The sequence below is a fragment of the Aegilops tauschii genome, chromosome 3 (genome assembly GCF_002575655.3).
Source record: "Aegilops tauschii subsp. strangulata cultivar AL8/78 chromosome 3, Aet v6.0, whole genome shotgun sequence".
NCBI classification, from domain to species: domain Eukaryota; kingdom Viridiplantae; phylum Streptophyta; class Magnoliopsida; order Poales; family Poaceae; genus Aegilops; species Aegilops tauschii.
Window position 1 is genome coordinate 433,774,726 of NC_053037.3, and position 23,049 is coordinate 433,797,774.

The following is a 23,049-nucleotide window of genomic DNA, read 5'->3' on the forward strand; positions in this document are numbered from 1 at the left end:
CGCGAAGTAAAAAGACCGGAAGCTTGCACGCATAGCACACATGCTTGGAGGCACCGGCAGCTCTGCCTCTGCATGTCGATCATCATACGCACAGATGCAATATAAAGTTATTCATTCATGATGGCGTCCGTTCCTAATTTTGGTTTCTCCTTTCAGATTTCCCCCCATTTGAACTTCCAAGAGTCGGGAAGAGGAAGGACTGCTCACTCATATATTTCGCCAGGCGCCGACCCTTAGGAACTGAAGCCTCGATCCGCAGGAAGCAGTTGTAGCCGACCACGTCGGCGGCCACATAAGCATACTCGCCGTCAAGCCACCAGGTGCACGCCTCCAACACTCGCGCCAAGTACCCCAGGCACCGGGCGCACTCCGCCGCCGCGCGGTCCCTCGCGCACTGCGCCCGCAACGTCACCGCGGTCTTCACAGTGGCGTTGATCGAGAGCGCGGCCGCGTCGGCGACGACGCGCGCGCCCGAGCTGTTGGCTGCGCCGCGCCGCGCCAGGGACTCCGCGAGTGCGACGAGCCTCCGCGGCTCGAAGCAGTCGGGGTCGGAACTGTCCTCACAGGAGATGTCGGGGGGTAAGACTTCCTCGCCGGACTAGACGACCTGGAGGAAAGATTCCTCGTACGCAGAGGAGGTATTGTCGTCGGCGTAGGACAGGAAGCAGCCCTCGGCCCTCCACACGCCGGCGCGCCTGCTGGCGCCGCAGCCGGTGAGGTTCTTGGCGGCCGCGGCGAGGCACGCGAGGCACTCTCTCGGCGCGGAGGCGCCCAGGCAGAAGCCGCGGGCGAATGCCCCGCCGCCGGACTGAAGGGTCGCGAACCCCGTCGGCGCGGCGGCTGCGGGTAGCGCGGCCGGGAGTGGCAGGAGGCTGTCGCGGAAGGCAGCAGCGCTGTCGTCCGAGGAAGTCGGCGGCGTGGCGCAGTCGACCACTGCGTAGCTGGTCGGGACACGCAGCTGCAAAGGACCAGGTGGATGGCGGCGAGGATGGCTAAGGAGCTAAGCGCGCAGGTGAGCGCTGTTAACGCGTGAGCTGCGCGCCCGGTGGCCATGGCAGTGAGCCCGGTGGAGGAGACGCTGGGGAATAGTACACCAGTACAGGCTCGCTGCGTGATCGTTACGCACTTTCCTTTGCCATGGAATACGGTGCGGATGGGACAACGGCTGCCCACTGTGCGATGTGTTGCATCGACAGCTAAAGTCAGGTCTGATGAAAACTGTGCTTGCTTTTTTTTACCCTGATAACTGTCACACGTGTGGCATATTAAGCGTCCATCTACATGCCGTGTGTAACGTAAGCAGAAGACAACTCATACGTGTGGGCGTAACTACTTCGTGCCATACGTCAAATAACTATTACTTATTCTCACTCCACATGTGTGGCATAAAGCAAATCTGCCCACATGTCCTGGCGCACCCGCAGAATGACACTTTTGTTATCTCGGGGATGGCAACTTTAGTCACCCGGGATGGCAAATGTAGTTGTAGAAGTATGACAACTTATCTATTTTGGTTAACTATAATTGTCATGTCTAATTAACGGTAGTTGCCGCGTGTAATCAAACGATAGTTGTCATGTGTGATTAACTACTTGCACTATGTGGTCAAACAATAGTTGCCATGTGTGATTAATTAGTTGCCACATGTGGTCCAACCATACTTGTCATGTATGATCTCCGCTTCTAATGAAGCAGTTGATAGTTTCAGGTTTTTTTCGTTCCACCTCTACTGGTTTATTTTCGTCCTCCCTCGACCTACGAAAAGAAACCAATGAAAAAAATCGAGGCCCCCTCGCACGAACCGGGAGCGAGGCCTCCTCGCGAAAAAAAATATCTGACGATCCGAGCTGCCCCCGATCGTCTCGCTACGAGGACGAGAACCACGCCCCAGCCGCCATAGTGGAGCCCTACGCCGCCGCCGAGATCCGAGAGGAGCCGCCGCCGCCGAGGTTCGAGAGGAGCTGGCCACCACGACCTCCCTCCCCAGCCGGCCACCACCACCCCCTCCCCAAGCAGCCATGTACAGCAGGGCGGCGCCCACGCGCCTGGCCTAGGTGGGTCTCGGACTCCCTCCTCCCTTCGTCCAAGGCCAGGAGCTCCCCCTCCCCGACCCGATCTGGTGGAGAGAGGGCCAGGCCTTGCCACTCCGGTGGTCGCTGTGGCCAGATCTTTCCGGGGTAGTCGCCGTAGAGCCTCTACGGCGGCGGAGTAGCAGCAGCCTGGCAGAAGGTGGGTGCCAGATCGTCGTTCAGCAGCTCGCTGTCGGAGCTTCTCACTGGAGGCGATGGAGGCCGGTGGGTGAGGGGCACTCGTCAAGGGGGTGATTGGGTGCATTAGTTGGGGGAGTGGAGAAACTGGGGTTGAGATGCCTCGGCTGGGTGCTCGATGACGCGCCAGGCGAAGAAGGATCTCCTGGTGGAGCTTGGGAGAGGGGAGTTGTTGGGAGGAGGAGACGTCATGGAGCCCAAGACCGGATGCAACAGAAGAAGCAGCGCCGTTGCCGTGCACTAAGCAGGTCGACAGAGTCTGCGAGGTGGAAGATCCATAGCATACAGGTGAGTCTGTAGGTGCTATTTTATCTTTGTGCATCTGTTCCAATATTATTGATCTTTTTCGCATTAGAGTAGAATGAATATTTGTATTACCATCTTATAGTGCTAAATCCCAGGCAACAGTTGGGGTAAGCTTCTCAACTGCCTAGCACCAATTAGGCTTCTAAAACTGAAGCTTCAGTTAAGCATCCAAATTTCTTTTTAAGTGGTACACTATATATTGCTAACCGAGGGAACTTCTATTTGTGTTGCTTGTTTTTTCTAACAATCACTTGAGTGTGTTGTTTGCAGTTTTGAACCATCCATCGCTGAACCTACAGGAGCCTGATGCCATGTGTTTTTTTACCAATCAAACTACTTGGAGAACCAAAGAAAGTTGTTTTTTCTGTCTCCACTAGGAGTTGGAAATGAGAACGCCATCTCTGCATAACTGAACGAAGTGACTAAAATTTATGTTATGTATGGTACAACCTTACGAGAGAATTATTTCTGTACACGTAGAACACAGTTACATGTATGCCTTCAAAGTTATTTGTTATTTATATATGTATAAATGAGCTTGGCTTTCAACCCTTCAAGGTTTAAAAAGTCTCAGTTTTATCAAGTCATTCACAGTTTTAATTATCATATGTATAATTGTGCCTGATACTCCAAATGCCCATTCGGCCAGGTTGATTTGGAAGGGTTGTGTGGAGCGAACCCTGTTCCTCTAAACCAAGGGGTACTTTTGGCCCTTTTCCTGGCATGCGACATAGCCGATGAGATATCCCTGAAGCTTCAATGGATACAAAGGTTTACAAAATGTTCACACACAGTATTTGGTTCATATCCCCATTGTTTCATGTTCGATTGACTGGTGCGGTTCTCTTAAATAGTTTGAACCATTTAGCATTTGGGACCCCGAGGATTCCGATTGGGAGAACGACATCGTCCATAGATTAATGGCGAGACGTTGGTGCTTTGATTAATTTCCAGGACCATTGTTTCCTGTCCGGTGATGCAATCTGAATATCATGCAAAAATTTGTCATGTTTGGGCATTGTCAGTATGGGAACACCGGACCAACCCACTTTACAGGTGGACAGGAGGGTTGACCGCTGGGCGATGCGCTGCACGAGTAGGCCAGGAGGAACAAGAGTAGAAGAGGACTGTAGCCTGTAGGTGAGAGAAGATGATGCTATTGCCATCTTGACTGAAGGTTGGGCATCTAAAGATTCTTGTCAACCAGAACTATGAAGGTATATGGTCTGATATTTACTAAAATTATATTGACCAAGCACAACATATCCAATCATCTGGAACCTGTCCTCTTCTTTTCTGGAACTAGCGGAAACCACCGTTCTTTGACTGATTGTTACAGAGTTTATCTGGTTCTGAAAGTTAATATTCTCTGAAGTTTTTTGCTAGCTAAACACCACTTGAAGGTACCTGGAAATATATTACTTGCTGAAGCTGCACATCCTACGCCCCAGGAGGAGGCCGAATGCATATTCCGATCATGTGATCTAAATACTAAAGCTTCCTTGCTGGATCTAAGGTTTAATTTCTCTGCCCCAATGCTGGCTCTTAGGGTAATACAACTTCTACTCCATATTTTTGATGCCCTCCACATAAATCCATCACTCTCTTGTTGCCTTTAAGCATACTTCCGTCGCAGCCGGAGGTGAACATTTGGAGAGACCATACTGTAGCAAGCTTGCTACCCAGGGACCTGGTGTTTCTGCAAACCCAATGATAGGTGTGTTTGAAAAAAAAAGTCAGTTCGTGTTGCAATTTTATGAAAACTTGCTTATGCGGTGTTATTGCACTGGTACAAAAAATGTCATGGTCTTTTTCTTCCTGTTTAGATCGCCACCTACCTATGAATTACGACTCTGGGCATGGCAGAATGTCACCATAATTTTTGTTCACCAACTAGATTTCATCCCAAGACGTGCCATCTCTCTAATTTGACTCTGAGCATGTAATACAGTTAGTTAATCATGTGGGTTGGTCTTGTGTCTTCCAGCTGCAATTGAATTAGTCTAAGCGATCGAGGTCCTACTAATTAATTAAGCTGGCTATTTGCTTGCTTCTTGTACCTACAACATGCTCTCTGACTTTTTTTATCGCAGTATGCAAGCTTCTAAGCGCCGGATTGATGTCGTACTAACACATTAAGGTGGTTGCTTACTTGCTTTTTTTCTCAGTATTGCAAGCTTTACTGTGAATTAATAGCAATTAAAAGGATGGAGCCAGTATGCCTATAGTTGATTCACTGATGTTGAAATTAACTGCAGTAGCTTATTTTTCCTACAACTTCATTGAAAGTTTATTTGCCATATCTAATTATCTAAAGTTTTCCTTGTACCATTTTCCATGAGATTAATGTAATTAGGAATACCAGTGCTTGTTTGAATCATTTAGTTAATTAATTTTGTACATAAAACTTGTATTTGTATGTTTTAGAATTACTATTATCCTGGTAAAATGACCACAAATGAAAGGGTTGTAAAGATTAATTATTCTTTGTGGAAGCATTATTGGTCTAATTAATAGATGCACATGCATCAATAATGTTGTTGAGCTACTGTTGATTCTATAGTGTTGTACTATTCGCAAAGTTCTATTTTGAGAAAAATAGCAAATTCAATATTGTGGCAGCTAAATGGCGCGCCCACTGTAGCAAGTGAGTGCCCATCGAAATCACCCTGAGCATATTTGCGCTGATTTTCATGATTTCTCTTCTGCCAGCAACAATGTTCCTCGCACTTCGACCACACAACTGTATGTTCATGTTCCAGAGTCCTTATTCATAGTTAATTTCAATCACAAAGTGACAAATGTCAGTCTATTAGTTAACATGTGTATCTCCGTTTCTTCTAAGTTTCAATCGACCTACTCTCAAGTTGTTCCTAAGACAATGCCTCAAGCAAAGGGAATGAGCCTCAGTTAGTGTATGTAGCGAGTTCGCGATCCTTTGTTGGGATAAACATTTGTGCAAGAGCAATAGTCTCGTCATTGTTGGTTGTTAGTACTGTTGCTTGTTAATTCTAATTTTTACTTCAGTTCATAAGGCAATGTAGTTATGCTTGACGCACGATATGAAGACTGCCATTTTGCCTTTTGACCTTGGTTTCTTCCTCCAGTAAGTAAATGCACATAGTTCTTTTGTAAATTAGAGCATACGACTTGTTGATCGATCTCTGAGCTCAGTAATAATATTAAGCCTTAATCTGTTTATTGTGCAGACAAGATGAGAAAGAAATGCTACCCAAGAATATTTACTTTATAAACATTTCAACTGTAATATGGAATAAAATTAAATAAATAAGGAAACAGTATATTCATATATCTTTTTTGTACTTTGATGGTTTCACACCACAAGTTCCGAGATGGTAATTGTGCTGCATATGTCTGCTCTCTTACTTTGTTTTTCTGAACAGGTAGGTTCCGGAAGATGTCATGGAGAATTTATTTGAGAGAATTTGTGTGAGGTGTGTCTAAATAATTTTTATCTTCTGAACATATTCTTGTATGACTAACTGAATTCATTTTCTCAAAACGTTGGTACTTTTCCTTTTTCATTTATGTTGCTCGAGTGAGTCTCTCTCGGATCATGTACACTCCACATGCTTGCCCTTATTGAGTTTGCTCAAGTAAGAAAAACTTGATATTTATGTTTGTCGGCAGTAGCGTGACTAGCTGATCTGTAGCGGCGCGGAAGGTGAGCTTGACTGCAGGCAGCAGCTCCTTTGGCTGATCTGCGGCGATGCAGAAGTTGGGTTGGAAAGAAGCACGACCGGCTGCTCTGAAGTGGGTCGTAGGGAGAGCTTCGTAAGAGATAGGGACGGAGATCTATTGGCCCGTGCATGACATCCAACCCAATGGCATCATGCCCTGGTAAGCTTCTTATCTGATCCAATTTTTGCACTTGGTCTTTTTCTTTCTAACCCTGAAAATAGAGTTTGCCTTGATTCCTAATCATGCTTTAAAAGCTGATATCCACCTCGTTTATCTTGCTACTGGTGGTAATGTGTGCAAGTATGATTTTGTGATAATGCCAGATGTTGTGTGCCTTCTTTATTCATGATACGAGTACTCTAACCTGGCTCGTATGATAATGTATCACTGCTACAGAGCACAAACGACGTGTTTTTTAATTATATTTTAGTTGACATGGATTTCATTTATCTTGTCAATTGTATAGTCAGATCATGAATTTTAATGATTGATTGATTTTCATGGTCACAGCTAGGCATGGTTGCGTGGCCACGGGGAGAATGGAGCAAGTAGCGTGTGAGGAGTTTAAGAAATGGGGACAAGGGACAATGGATAGCTTTTAACCTGCTTGACATGTGTGTTTGTTACAATGCTTTATAGAAAGAAAAAAATAACAAAATATTGATGTTGGTGTTTACCAGAGATACATGCTTTATGGACAGGAGGACTTGATTGACTCAACAATCTTTTCCAGTACAATGTTCCGCAAAAGATGTCGCTGAGCCTTGACAAGCAGAACAAGCATTCTACGTGGCCATTTTGACAAGCAGAACAAGCATTCTACAAGCTGTGATAATGTAAGGGCTATCGACTTTTTTGCCTGTTATAACAAAAGGTAATATTCTCTAAAGTACGGTAAATTCAGACCAATCCAAATGCCAGCTTGTAGCTTGATTTGTGCCTTAAATACGACTTTTTTGCCTGTCATAACAAAAGGTAATATTCTGTAAAGTACGGTTGATTTACTAAGTACGGTCGATTCTGCTTTCGCAGCCTAATTTGCACCTTATATATGTGCCCAAACATTACATGGATCACAAAACTTTAACTTAATGGGGTTGACAGTATATGTTCAGAATATAAGTTGTGTACAACCAGCCATGGAAAGATCTTTTTCACAGGTTCTATCAGATGCCATGTGTTCAGAAAAAGTAAATTGTGATGCTACATAACGGTTTTAGTATAGCGTAGCACTCGAATAGGGCATTTTGGAGACCGAGCTCCATGGAGCCCTTTATTTTGAAAATTTTAAAATTCATAAATTTCAGTTTAAAAAAATCTGAAAAAAATTACACATGTATGCAAGGATGTAATGTGTATGTGTGAAAAATTTCAGGATGAAATACCTTGAATTGCGAGCTGCACAAAAAAAAAAACAAAATCATGGACTTTAAAGATGAACAGTACATATGCTAAAAAGGCTCAGATTTGTCTTTTTTATGTAGCTCACATTTTATTGTATTTTGACCTAAAAATTTGCACACATATACATTATGTATCTAAGTATATGTGTATTTATTCTCAGATTTTTTGAAACTGAAAAAGTTTGAATTTTGAAGTTTTCAAATAAAGGCCTCCATGGAGCTCGGTCTCCGTTTGGCATTTTCCCTAGCACTCTTTATAATAAGTTTCTTTTCCATTTGCCATGGAGAGTTATCTTGCAATTACTCTAAGTAAGTGCGTACTAAGAATACAATACTATAAGAAAAGAGGCGATAGCGAAGATCCAATTGGAGTTGCTTACAGGATTGGCTGCACAGAATTCCATAAAATTATAAGATATAGGAGATTAAAATAAAGTGGTTGATATTTAAGGGTGTTGTTGGAATCAAGCTGATTATATGGGATAGTCTTTACAGGTGAGTTCCGGCGGAGCTTTCCCGATTCCTCTTCCCCTCGTGTCCATGTTCGAAGGAGATAACCTGGTTTGCGTGCTGATTCATGTTGAACTACTATGCCCCCGTTGCAAGGCATGCACAATTAACTTGCTTGATTAATGATGGCCCATTCAAGCGTCGGTGGCCGGCTGATTAGATGCATTCCAAGGGCAGGGTTGAAATCAAGCGGTCGAGCCTCAGGGCGGTGGTGCGGTGACGACGAACGGCTGGCTGCGGGCGCCGTGTAGTTGTGGAGCAGGTAGTGGGAGAGGCGGTCGACGAGGGCGGGCTGCATGGGAGAGTGATTCTGACGATGGCGACAATGTCAGCAGGCTAGGCAGGGTCGACGGTGGTCGTCGCGATGTTTCTGAGGGAGAGCGTGGCATGCCATCGCGCAACCGAATAAGGCGAAGTCCGGGTCGAGGTTGGCCACTATGGACGGCGTGAAATCTGATGGACCCGAAGGCCAGTGACAGGGTCCGTTGCCCCCTGCACTGCCTCCGAACTTGATGGAGACGCGGAGGGGGAACGGTGGCGCTATGAAGACCTCGACGCCTACTGCCGTGACCACAACCACAACAACTGCGCCGGTAAGAAAGGTACTAACTATATATAAATCCCCTAGCTTTAGAAACGTTGGCATCTTTTCTTATGCGGTCAACCCAGACCATCAAGAACAATCATACTGCACACTACATTGTTTGGACATGTGATTCATATGATAGTAACGATTTATAATATGAGCCAGACATGGGTGCAGTGGCTAGATAGCTTCAGAATTCAGACTTTCAGTTCCTGGAAGCTCGACTCTGCTTCGTTATTTCATAATGGAAATGCACCAGTTGTTTGGTGCAGTCTAGCTCTTCATTGAGCTGGTGTTTTTTATATGTTGCTCAGTGATAATTTGTACGCTGTGGTTAATTTACTAGATGAACTGCACACCTAGAAGCAGCACTATGCAAAGATCCATCGCCTCGACTGCTCGCTCTGCAAAGAACCACCGTCTCGACTGCTCGCGACGCCGTGTGTGGTTGGTGCTGCGCTAGCGGTGGAGTGCCATGCTCATGCGTGGTGCAAGCAGCGGCCAAAGCCTCATCGGCCGCTGCGAGTACGGCGTTGGCACCAGGTTCATGGCATTGTAAAAAAGAAATCTTGATTCAAGATCAATGGAACCTTTTCTACTGTATATACAATCTACTTATTACTGAAGGTTGCATCGATTGTTTGTTGGTTATTCTTTGTTTCTAATTAACCTTGTTACTTTATAGGGAGGAGGAACTTTTCAATTAGATGGTAGTCAGAGGAGTCTACCGGGTACTTACCAAAAGCTTTAGCTGCTTTTTCCAGAACAGAGATGGAGCGTGGATGACTAACTAAGATCCAACGCAGAACGTGAAATTAATAGTGATTCAGTCCAACAAGGAAAGATGCTAGAGAGAGGGGACATCCAACCGGAGAACATCTAGTGCACATGGTCCGTTTGTTGGCATCCTTAAATGTTTTAAAAAACATCTGGTAAATATGGTCGGCATTCTTAAATATTATTGAAATGTAAATCTAAAAAATATACAACAAAGATGAGATATGTCATATTTGCAACATGCAACACTCGTGTCAAGTCAAATCCATAACATAATTCGAGAAAAAACCCGCGACTCTGATAGTACACAACATTAGTTGGATTTTAAATTTGTTAAGTTACCATTGTCGATAATATTTTTTGTTTTTCGAGTTGGGTTTCAAAAGGTACTTGATTTTCATGATATTATCAGTTCATGGTGTGCCTATCTAAGAAAATTTCTCAGTTTGTTTAAAACATTTGTTAGTATAAGTGCACTACAAGCCTTGCTGCACTATATACTTACCAAGGGAGATGTGCTGTCGGTTGAAAAGATAGCCGCGGTTAACAGCTCAGGCCTAATATTTGGCATGGACTTCAACAATTTGCAATGTTCTTTTCCAGACTGATTGTTGCTATGGACCGGCCATGCTATTGATAAAGAACAATCTCAGGAATTGGATCTCTGCTATTATTGCTGAAATTAAGAGGTGCATTAAGGAATTGTCAAGCTTTATGTACCTTCTAATAGTAACATGATGGACGCGTGAGGTTGAGTGATACTAATGCTATTTAATTATGGATGGTATATATTCAATTATAATTTTTTTGTTGACAAGTGATTTGCTCTTTAAGAAGACACCAAGACCGCCGAGAAGTAAAGAAGTGAAAGAGAGTTTGTATTTGTAGTTGTATGATGGAAAAGAGATGCCACCATTCTTAACACATATTTTCGAATTAAAAGAATAATTGATCCATGTGCCTATTTTATTATTATTGCGTGATAACGCACGGACATTTGACTTCTGCCCGTAGCAATGCACGGACATTCTCCTAGTTAATCATAGTTGCCATGTGTGTTTACCTAGTTGCCACGTACGCGCAACTGAAGTTGCCATCTATCACTGTACGAGCGTCGTGTGGGCGAAGTGTAGTTCATCCACACGCGCGTGGACTGGGTGGTGACTATGTGGGCGGGAACTGGTTCGCCCACACGGCGCAGCTGGCAACCGCGCACCGCGGGTCGTGTGGGCGAGCGCTCTAATTCCCACACAACACGCTATGCCTACATGGCACTGAAATTCTAACAAATTCCTTCAAGATTCATTCAAAACATAACAGACGGAGATCAAAACGTGTGGCCGAAGTGCAGATGTGCCACACGTGTGGGCATTATTTTTTTATGTTTTTTTGCTGGGATGTGGTTGCTTTCCTTTTTTTTTGATGGGATGCTTGCTTTCCTAGTATTTGATTGCAGTGAAACGGGCGATGCTACACTCGCGGGCAAATTTTTACAGGGTTTACGGGCTGGCACATGTGGAAGAATTTGATTGGGGTTAGGGAGAGGAAGGGCCCTACCCCTGAAAATCAGGGGAAGAGGTTAATTAGTGTTAAGGCACCCCATAAAACGCCCGTCGTTAGCCCGTGTGTAGGATTATTCGCAGCGAAACTAGATAGTAAGAGCATCTATAACCGGACACGCCATACTCGTCCCAAACGCCCGGGCAGGCTGCCGGTTAGTGCCCGGGTGTTTTTTGGCCACCAACCGGGTCCTCATAGTCGGCCATCATAGCCGGCCCAAACATCCGGAGTGACCGGCACTCCTAATACCCGGCACATATATGGGGCGCTTATAGAGATGCCCGGATGTGGGCGTCACGTCAGACTGACCGATAGGGCCCACACGGGGACACAGAGAGACCGCTGTTCCAACGGGCGCCTCCTTTGAAAATTAGCTACCCCGATATGTAAAGAGAGATATAAGATTGGAATATCACCGAAGATTTAACCATGGACTCTGGTGCGTGAAAATTTGCTATCCACATAATAGAACCATGGCTTGGTTTTATGGGTTTCAACTTTGAGCTACCCCAACTTGTTATCTTTTTTTGTTGCCAATGAGATTTTTCTTTCTGGTTTTCTTTTTGTCACTTATGTGTATATCACAATGCAATAAATACAAAGAAAAATAATGAACATCGTAATTTTTTTAGCAAAGCAATAACTCAATAAACAACCCAACCAACAAAATGTCCCGCTCAACAAATAGATGATATCATTTTAGATATGACTTAATTATGTCACCACTAGATTTGTCGTAGACAAAGCCTTAAAATCCAATGAAGATTGACTTAGAAATTAGGACAAACTTAAAACTCATCGAATTTAAGGGGCATCTTGGTACTCCCTTGCATGTTGGTAGCTCTTGGTTAGTTTTACTGCAACAATCGGACCTAGTACGTAACTACTCTCAGACGCTCCTTTTTTTGCCACTTGAAATCCTTCAAACATTTGGTACGTATGCCCTGGTTTTCCAGAACATCAGACTCGATGCTCCTATCCTCTCCTCTCCTCTCCCCTCCATACAAATGATCAAGGGAGTGGCTACAGATCAATCGACTGACACAAGAAAGGGGTCAGTCGATTGGTACAAATTCCGCACAATCTGGACAACGCAACAACCCAGAAGAAAATTGACTGACCAGAGTTTGTGGTCAGTCAATCAGCCCAACTAAAACAGCAAGTTGAGGGCTTTCTGTTTCTTTTTCTGCCTTTAGCCCAGAGAAGTAAACGGGCCAGAACCCGCTAAGCTAAAGACCCAAATAACTGACAGGTGACAGCTCACTAGGTCTTCCTCCTTCCGACTCTGCTTCCTTCCTCGCCTCCCACCCAGCCGCCACCATGGTAGGGGAAAACAAACCTCAGATCTCCTCCTGTCTTCTGATAATTTTGATCAATTTGGGCTGACGATTCTCTCTCTGTGCGTACTTCTCCTCCAATCGCCAGGGTTTAGTTCTCTCTCTTCCATAGAGAGATCTCAGATCTGTTAGCAAAAATGGATGATCCTCAAATTAAACCCAGATCTCAGATCTGTCAGCAGGAAGAACAAAACGAAGAAAAAAAACCTGGTGATAAAAGTGCTTGTGGCCAGTCAAAGGTATGTGATGTCTACTACGCAACCTTCTTCTTGTAGACGTTGTTGGGCCTCCAAGTGCAGAGGTTTGTAGGACAATAGCAAATTTCCCTCAAGTGGATGACCTAAGGTTTATCAATCCGTGGGAGGCGTAGGTTGAAGATGGTCTCTCTCAAACAACCCTACAACCAAATAACAAAGAGTCTCTTGTGTCCCCAACACACCCAATACAATGGTAAATTGTATAGGTGAACTAGTTTGGCAAAGAAATGGTGATACAAGTGCAATATGGATGGTAGATATAGGTTTTTTTAATCTGAAAATATAAAAACAGCAAGGTAACTAATGATAAAAGTGAGCGTAAACGGTATTGCAATGCTAGGAAACAAGGCCTAGGGTTCATACTTTCACCAGTGCAAGTTCTCTCAACAATAATAACATAATTGGATCATATAACTATCCCTCAACATGCAACAAAGAGTCACTCCAAGGTCACTAATAGCGGAGAACAAACGAAGAGATTATGGTAGGGTACGAAACCACCTCAAAGTTATCCTTTCTGATCAATCTATTCAAGAGTCCGTAGTAAAATAACACGAAGCTATTCTTTCCGTTCGATCTATCATAGAGTTCGTACTAGAATAACACCTTAAGACACAAATCAACCAAAACCCTAATGTCACCTAGATACTCCAATGTCACCTCAAGTATCCGTGGGTATGATTATACGATATGCATCACACAATCTCAGATTCATCTATTCAAACCAACACAAAGTACTTCAAAGAGTGCCCCAAAGTTTCTACCGGAGAGTCAAGACGAAAACGTGTGCCAACCCCTATGCATAAGTTCACGAGCGGAACCCGCAAGTTGATCACCAAAACATACATCAAGTGGATCACGTGATATCCCATTGTCACCACAGATAAGCACATGCAAGACATACATCAAGTGTTCTCAAATCCTTAAAGACTCAATCCGATAAGATAACTTCAAAGGGAAAACTCAATCCATTACAAGAGAGTAGAGGGGGAGAAACATTATAAGATCCAACTATAATAGCAAAGCTCGCGATACATCAAGATCATGTCGAATCAAGAACACAAGAGAGAGAGATCAAACACATAGCTACTGGTACATACCCTCAGCCCCGAGGGTGAACTACTCCCTCCTCGTCATGGAGAGCGCCAGGATGATGAAGATGGCCACCGGTGAGGGATTCCCCCTCCGGCAGGGTGCCGGAACAGGGTCCCGATTGGTTTTTGGTGGCTACAGAGGCTTGCGGCGGCGGAACTCCCGATCTATTCTGTTCCCCCGATGTTTTTAGGGTATATGGATATATATAGGCGAAAAAGTCGGTCAGGGGAGCCACGAGGGGCCCACGAGGGTGGGGGGCGCGCCTCCCTGCCTCGTGGCTTCCTCGTTGCTTCCCTGACTTATACTCCAAGTCTCCTGGATTGCCTCTGTTCCAAAAATAACTCTCCCGAAGGTTTCATTCCGTTTGGACTCCGTTTGATATTCCTTTTCTTCGAAACACTGAAATAAGAAAAAAACAGAAACTGGCACTGGGCTCTGGGTTAATAGGTTAGTCCCAAAAATAATATAAAAGTGTTTAATAAAGCCCATAAACATCCAAAAGAGATAATATAATAGCATGGAACAATAAAAAATTATAGATACGTTGGAGACGTATCAGCATCCCCAAGCTTAATTCCTGCTCGTCCTCGAGTAGGTAAATGATAAAAACAAAACTTTTTATGTGGAATGCTACCTAACATATTTATCAATGTAATCTTCTTTATTGTGGTAAGAATATTCAGATCCATAAGATTCAAAACAAAAGTTTAATATTGACATGAGAACAGTAATACTTCAAGCATACTAACAAAGCAATCATGTCTTCTCAAAATAACATGGCCAAAGCAAGCTATCCCTACAAAATCATATAGTCTGGCTATGCTCTATCTTCATCACACAAAATATTTAAATCATGCACAACCCCGATGACAAGCCAAGCAATTGTTTCATACTTTTGATGTTCTCAAACTTTTTCAATCTTCACGCAATACATGAGCGTGAGCCATGGACATAGCACTATAGGTGGAATAGAATGGTGGTTGTGGAGAAGACAAAAAGGAGAAGATAGTCTCACATCAACTAGGCGTATCAACGGGCTATGGAGATGCCCATTAATAGATATCAATGTGAGTGAGTAGGGATTGCCATGCAACGGATGCACTAGAGCTATAAGTGTATGATAGCTCAACAAAAGAAACTAAGTGGGTGTGCATCCAACTTGCTTGCTCACGAAGACCTAGGGCATTTTGAGGAAGCCCATCATTGGAATATACAAGCCAAGTTCTATAATGTAAAATTCCCACTAGTATATGAAAGTGACAACATAGGAGACTGTCTATCATGAACATCATGGTGCTATTTTGAAGCACAAGTGTGGTAAAAGGATAGTAGCATTGCCCCTTCTCTCTTTTTCTCTCATTTTTTTTTGTTTTTTGGGCCTTCTCTTTTTTTGGCCTCTTTTTTTTTATATTTTTGTCCGGAGTCTCATCCCGACTTGTGGGGGAATCATAGTCTCCATCATCCTTTCTCACATGGGACAATGCTCTAATAATGATGATCATCACACTTTTATTTACTTACAACTCAAGGATTACAACTCAATACTTAGAACAAGATATGACTCTATATGAATGCCTCGGCGGTGTACCAGGATGTGCAATGAATCAAGAGTGACATGTATGAAAGAATTATGAACGGTGGCTTTGCCACAAATATGATGTCAATTACATGATCATGCAAAGCAATATGACAATGATGAAGCGTGTCATAATAAACGGAACGGTGGTAAGTTGCATGGCAATATATCTCGGAATGGCTATGAAAATGCCATAATAGGTAGGTATGGTGGCTGTTTTGAGGAAGATATATGGTGGGTGTATGATACCGGCAAAAGTTGCATGGTACTAGAGAGGCTAGCAATGGTGAAAGGGTGAGAGTGTGTATAATCCATGGACTCAACATTAGTCATAAAGAACTCATATACTTATTGCAAAAATCTATTAGTTATCGAAACGAAGTACTACGCGCATGCTCCTAGGGGGATAGATTGGTATGAAAAGACCACCGCTCGTCCCCGACCGCCACTCATAAGGAAGACAATCAATAAATAAATCATGCTCCGACTTCATCACATAACGGTTCACCATATGTGCATGCTACGGGAATCACAAACTTTAACACAAGTATCTCTCAAATTCACAACTACTCCACTAGCATGACTCTAATATCACCATCTTCATATCTCAAAACAATCATAAAGAATCAAACTTCCCATAGTATTGAATGCACTTTATATGAAAGTTTTTATTATATCCCTCTTGGATGCCCATCATACTAGGACAAAATTCATAACCAAAGCAAATTACCATGCTGTTCTGAAAGACTCTCAAAATAATATAAGTGAAGAATTAGAGTTCATCTATTTCTTCAAAATAAAACCACCGCCGTGCTCTAAAAAGATATAAGTGAAGCACTAGAGCAAATGACAAACTACTCCAAAAGATATAAGTGAAGATCAATGAGTAGTCGAATAATTATGTAACTATGTGAAGACTCTCTAACATTTAAGAATTTAAGATCTTGGGATATTATTCGAACAGCAAGCAAAACAAAATAAAACAAAATGACGCTCCAAGCAAAACACATATCATGTGGTGAATAACAATATAGCTCCAAGTAAAGTTACCGATGAACGAAGACGAAAGAGGGGATGCCTTCCGAGGCATCCCCAAGCTTAGGCTCTTGGTTGTCCTTGAATATTACCTTGGGGTGCCTTGGGCATCCCCAAGCTTAGACTCTTGCCACTCCTTATTCCATAGTCCATCGAATCTTTACCCAAAACTTGAAAACTTCACAACACAAAACTTAACAGAAAACTCGTAAGCTCCGTTAGTATAAGAAAATAAATCACCACTTAGGTACTCTTGTGAACTCATTCTAAATTCATATTGGTGTAATATCTACTGTATTCCAACTTATCTATGGTTCATACCCTCCGATACTACTCATAGATTCATCAAAATAAGCAAACAACACATAGAAAACAGAATCTGTCAAAAACAGAACAGTCTGTAGTAATCTGTATCAAACGCAAACTTCTGGAACTCAAAACATTCTACCAAAATAGGAGGACCTAGATAATTTGATTATTGATCTGCTGCAATTAGAATCAGTATTTGATCACGTTCTGGTGATTTTAAACAATTGTTTTCGTGAACAGAAAGTTTCTGGAATTTTCAGCAAGATCAAATAACTATCATCCTAAAAGATCCTATAGGTCTTACTTGGCACAAACACTAATTAAAACATAAAACCACATCTAAACAGAAGCTAGATGGATTATTTATTACTAAACAGAACCAAAAAGCAAGAAACTAAAATAAAATTGGGTTGCCTTCCAACAAGCGCTAACGTTTAACGCCCCTAGCTAGGCATGATGATTTCAATGATGCTCACGTAAAAGATAAGAATTGAAACATAAAGAAAGCATCATGAAGAATATGACTAGCACATTTAAGTCTAACCCACTTCCTATGCATAGGGATTTTGTGAGCAAACAACTTATGGGAACAATAATCAACTAGCATAGGAAGGCAAAACAAGCATAACTTCAAAACTTTAAGCACATAGAGAGGAAACTTGATATTATTGAAGTTCCTACAAGCATATGTTCCTCCCTCATAATAATTTTCAGTAACATCATGAATGAATTCAACCATATAACCAGCACATAAAGCATTCTTTTCATGATCTACTTGCATAGAAATTTTACTACTCTCCACATAAGCAAATTTATTCTCATCAATAGTAGTGGGAGCAAACTCAACAAAATAAGTATCATGTGAAGCATAATCCAATTAAAAATGAAAATCATGATGACAAGTTTTATGGTTATCTTTATTCTTTATAGCATACGTGTCATCACAATAATCATCATGAATAGGAGGCATGCTTTCATTATAATAAATTTGCTCATCAAAACTTGGGGGACTAAACATATCATCTTCGTCAAACATAGCATCCCCAAGCTTGTGGCCTTGCATATCATTAGCATCATGGGTAATCAAGGAATTCATACTAACAACATTGCAATCACGCTCATCATTCACATATTTTATGCCAAGCATTCTATGTAATTCTTCTTCTAGTACTTGAGCACAATTTTCCTTCCCATCATTTTCATGAAAGATATTAAAAAGATGAAGCATATGAGGCAATCTTAAATCCATTTTTTTGTAGTTTTCTTTTATAAACTAAACTAGTGATAAAAAAAGAAACTAAAAGATTCGATTGCAAGATCTAAAGATATACCTTCAAGCACTCACCTCCCCGACAACGGCGCCAGAAAAGAGCTTGATGTCTACTACGCAACCTTCTTCTTGTAGACGTTGTTGGGCCTCCAAGTGCAGATGTTTGTAGGATAGTAGCAAATTTCCCTCAAGTGGATGACCTAAGGTTTATCAATCCATGGGAGGCGTAGGTTGAAGATGGTCTCTCTCAAACAACCCTGCAACCAAATAACAAAGAGTCTCTTGTGTCCCCAACACACCCAATACAATGGTAAATTGTATAGGTGCACTAGTTCGGCGAAGAGATGGTGATACAAGTGCAATATGGATGGTAGATATAGGTTTTTGTAATCTGAAAATAAAAAACAGGAAGGTAACTAATGATAAAAGTGAGCGTAAACGGTATTGCAATGCTAGGAAACAAGGCCTAGGGTTCATACTTTCACTAGTGCAAGTTCTCTCAACAATAATAACATAATTGGATCATATAACTATCCCTCAACATGGAACAAAGAGTCACTCCAAAGTCACTAATAGCGGAGAACAAACGAAGAGATTATGGTAGGGTACGAAACCACCTCAAAGTTATCCTTTCTGATCAATCTATTCAAGAGTCCGTAGTAAAATAACATGAAGCTATTCTTTCCGTTCGATCTATCATAGAGTTCATACTAGAATAACACCTTAAGACACAAATCAACCAAAACCCTAATGTCACCTAGATACTCCAATGTCACCTCAAGTATCCGTGGGTATGATTATACGATATGCATCACACAATCTCAGATTCATCTATTCAAACCAACACAAAGTACTTCGAAGAGTGCCCCAAAGTTTCTACCGGAGAGTCAAGACGAAAACGTGTGCCAACCCCTATGCATAAGTTCACGAGCGGAACCCGCAAGTTGATCACCAAAACATACATCAAGTGGATCACGTGATATCCCATTGTCACCACAGATAAGCACATGACAGACATACATCAAGTGTTCTCAAATCCTTAAAGACTCAATCCGATAAGATAACTTCAAAGGGAAAACTCAATCCATTACAAGAGAGTAGAGGGGGAGAAACATCATAAGATCCAACTATAATAGCAAAGCTCGCGATACATCAAGATCGTGCCGAATCAAGAACACGAGAGAGAGAGAGAGATCAAACACATAGCTACTGGTACATACCCTCAGCCCCGAGGGTGAACTACTCCCTCCTCGTCATGGAGAGCGCCGGGATGATGAAGATGACCACCGGTGAGGGATTCCCCCTCCGGCAGGGTGCCGGAACATTGTCCCGATTGGTTTTTGGTGGCTATAGAGGCTTGCGGCGGCGGAACTCCTGATCTATTCTGTTCCCCCGATGTTTTTAGGGTATATGGATATATATAGGCGAAAGAAGTCGGTCAGGGGAGCCACGAGGGGCCCACGAGGGTGGGGGGCGCGCCCAGGGGGTAGGGCGCGCCTCCCTGCCTCATGGCTTCCTCTTTGCTTCCCTGACGTATACTCCAAGTCTCCTGGATTGCTTCCGTTCCAAAAATAACTCTCCCGAAGGTTTCATTCCGTTTGAACTCCGTTTGATATTCCTTTTCTTCGAAACACTGAAATAAGGGAAAAATAGAAACTAGCACTGGGCTCTGGGTTAATAGGTTAGTCCCAAAAATAATATAAAAGTGTTTAATAAAGCCCATAAACATCCAAAAGAGATAATATAATAGCATGGAACAATCAAAAATTATAGATACGTTGGAGACGTATCAGTATGTGACTATCTGCTGCCCACCTCCATTTCGTATGCAAGAATTGCTGTATGATGTTGCAACTTCTGGTAGCACCTTCCCAAAAATGCAGACATCATAGATAGCCATAGATGATTTCCTGTAAGCAAAACGAAAATTAGATGCATCATGCAAAATAACACAGAGGCTAACTATTCTGAAACATTTAGTTAATTTGCATTCTCAGGTACCTAAAATTGCACATTATTCTCAGCAGCAAGAATACACAGATTATGCAGATAGAAGTCATGAGAACAAGGTAAAAGCATAAAAACTTCCTATTATTTTTATTTATGCATCATGAAAAATAACGGAGAGGCTAAAAAAATTCAAATGATTTTCATTAGTTCTGAAACATTTAGTTAATTTTGCATTCTCAGGTACCTAAAATTGCACATCATTCTCAGCAACAAGAGTACACGGAGTTTGCAGATAGAAGTCATGACAACAAGGTAAAAAGCATAAAAACTTCCTATTAGTTTTATTTATGAATGTTGTTAAATAATTTGCGTACGAAAATTGCAGGTGCTCAAAAATTTGTATCAAGGCAACAAACATATGCAGCCACTTATAGAACCATTCAATGGGATTTCTGAGGTTAGTTTGTGTTCATTTTAAAAATTTGATGATATAAGAAACTAACATGCTGAAAAATGATTTGCGACAGGATGCACTTTTGGGATCAGACCGACACCCCATTCCTAGACAGAAAGAATCAAATCAACAGGTGCAGTATGACAGAAGAACAAGCATAAAAAACAAAAGCATTACATTTTAAGGTCACAGTTACTATTTTATTTCATATGTTGCATGAAGCAGAGACCGCTAGAAAAGAACACTAAAAATACAGAAAACTGCAAAAAAAAATGATGTTCAGCAAAATTAAACTTATGCTTGTTCTAATTTGCATACAAAAATTAACAGTACCATTTGAACTTCCCCAGAAATGGTATTTATTCATTCACAAAATATTTTTTTGTTTGTTGTAGGAATCAGATTTGCTTCATTTAGGGAACTAAAGTTTGCATATGAGTAATGGCATGCTAGCTGCGCTAGGAGTCGCACAATCTTACACAGAACTAATGCAACAAATGACAGTCATGAGTCATTTACAAAGGGACAATATGGCAATACCTATAAGCAGTTTCACGTCATTCTTGACTGCGGGCATAAACTCTGAGGTATGTTGTATTACTGCAATCAAAATTAAAAAAAATAGAATGAGCTTATATACAATACTCAATAGAATCTAACACAAAAGAACTTGTATCAGCATTAAGGAACAGGCCCAATTGCAAGCAGCGATGAGCAACATCTCAGTAAATGGGGACAATATTTTGTACCTTCAGATCAAGAGCATGAAGGAGACGATGAAGCAAACAATGAAGTTGAAGCAAGTCATAGTGACACTGAATCTGATGGTGAGTATGAAGATGGTGATATAGGAAACAATGAACATGAAGCAAATCACACTGAGACTGAATCTGATGGTGAGCATGAATTTTACTGCAACAGTGATGAGAATGCAAGTTATCCAGACGAAGCTTACACAGAATGCAATAGTGGTCAAAATGAAACTGACGTGGAGGGAGATTACCTAGAACAAAATACTTTATCCAGTGATGAGTTGTTGGTGGAACGCCAGCATTCAAAGCTACAAGATTTGGAGCAAAGTTGGAACTATCAGGATTCAGTCTATCAGCAACAAATGATGAGAGCTGATCAAGAAGTAAAAGCAAGGAGCTCTGAAGAAGCAAAGCAAGGGCCTGATTATGCAGAAACAACTAATACAGATGGCACTAGTGGCAGCGATGATTCAGAGTTTGAAGCAGAGCAGCTAAAAGAGGTGCAACAACAAACAGAAAACTATGAAATAGATAACAGTGCTAGATTTGCAGAATCAAATGAAGAGGATCAGAATGAAACTTTTAGCCCATCAGGTAAGGAAAAAAATGCACAAACTAGTAAGGAGCAGATGAAAGATGAAAACAAGTTATCTCAAGAAGATATAGAATTCTTCCTTGAGAATGACAGTATTAAAAAGGCAATTAAATTAAGCCAAGAAGATGGGAAGAAACCCATGCCAACCCTTGGCATGACATTTGAAACTGATGCTCATGCACACATATTCTACAATGAATATTCAGCTATTGGTGGGTTCTCAATTCAGAAAGCTGCAAACTATCACTGCCATAAGAAAGATGCACACAACAACAAAATGACGAGGTTCACTATGAAGTGTAACAGATCTGGTAAACCTAGGATAAGGACAAAACCAACAGCTGCAGGAGCAAAAAGGAGAAAGTATAAGAGTGATAAAAATGCACCAACTGAGCTAGAGAATACGACAGACAGAAGAAGAAACTACACAATTAAAACAGGTTGTCAAGCTCAGATGGCTGTTACCTGGAAATTCGATACAGCACAGTGGGTGGTGACAAGGCTTATCATTGAGCACAATCATGACCTGCATCCACCAGGGGAAGTCAGGTTCCTCAGGTCACACAAATATATCACTGACCAAGAGAAGGACTTGATTAGAACTTGCAAACGAGTGAACATACCAACTAGAAAGATTATGGCAATAATGGCATTCTTTCGAGGAAGAGGTCTTTCTTCGCTGCCATATACAGCAAAATAGGTTAGCAACATGGGCATGAAAATGAGAAGAGATAACGGATTGAATGACATGATGCAAGTGGTCTCATTTTTTGAACAGAAAAAATCAGAAGATCCTTTGTTCTTCTACTCATTCAAAACAGATCCAGCTAAGAATGTCATGCATATATTTTGGGCAGACGACACTGGTATAAGGAACTATCAACAATATGGTGATCTCCTAAGTTTTGACACAACTTACAAAACAAACAAGTATAACCTGAAGTTTGCTCCATTTATGGGTGTAAATGGACACGGAGACAACTGCCTCTTTGCATGTGGTTTCATACAAGATGAGAAGAAAGAAACTTTTGAGTGGTTGTACAAAACTTTTCTGAAGTGCATGGGAGGAAAAGCTCCAAAATCTGTGATAACAGATCAAGATGCAGCTATGAAAAAGGCAGTTCCTAAATGTTTTCCTAGTTGCACGCACAGGAACTGTTTGTTTCACATTCTAACAAAAGCGCAGAACAAAGCTAGGAGAACATTTGCAAGGAACGAACATTTGAATGCTCAGTTTCATGACATAATCCTAAACTAACAAACAATTGAGGAGTTCGAGCACCTCTGGCCCCAGATGGTACAGCAACA

At 42.0% G+C, this 23,049-nt stretch overlaps 1 long non-coding RNA gene and 1 pseudogene across 21 annotated transcripts; one reads left to right on the forward strand and one right to left on the reverse strand.

Moving 5' to 3' along the window:
• Positions 1-133: 133 nt before the first annotated feature.
• LOC141020627 (uncharacterized) lies at positions 134-1,378 on the reverse strand (annotated as a pseudogene).
• A 520-nt stretch (positions 1,379-1,898) lies between these two features.
• Positions 1,899-9,799, forward strand: LOC141042449 (uncharacterized). Of its 21 annotated transcripts, XR_012205243.1 has the most exons (16): positions 1,899-2,555; positions 2,844-3,016; positions 3,223-3,344; positions 3,428-3,546; positions 3,630-3,790; positions 3,949-4,089; positions 4,194-4,308; positions 4,667-4,713; positions 5,978-6,028; positions 6,228-6,434; positions 6,786-6,889; positions 6,977-7,111; positions 8,174-8,284; positions 8,366-8,450; positions 8,524-8,781; positions 9,460-9,799. It is a non-coding gene; the product is annotated as an uncharacterized lncRNA (long non-coding RNA). The 21 variants fall into 21 exon arrangements; XR_012205248.1 differs by lacking the exons at positions 1,899-2,555; positions 2,844-3,016; positions 3,223-3,344; positions 8,524-8,781; positions 9,460-9,799 and having other exon boundaries at positions 3,421-3,546; positions 4,194-4,290; positions 6,225-6,434; ... (1 more) ...; positions 8,165-8,284; positions 8,366-8,501; XR_012205256.1 differs by lacking the exons at positions 1,899-2,555; positions 2,844-3,016; positions 3,223-3,344; ... (1 more) ...; positions 8,524-8,781; positions 9,460-9,799 and having other exon boundaries at positions 3,421-3,546; positions 4,194-4,290; positions 6,225-6,434; ... (1 more) ...; positions 8,165-8,284; positions 8,366-8,501.
• Positions 9,800-23,049: the final 13,250 nt, after the last annotated feature.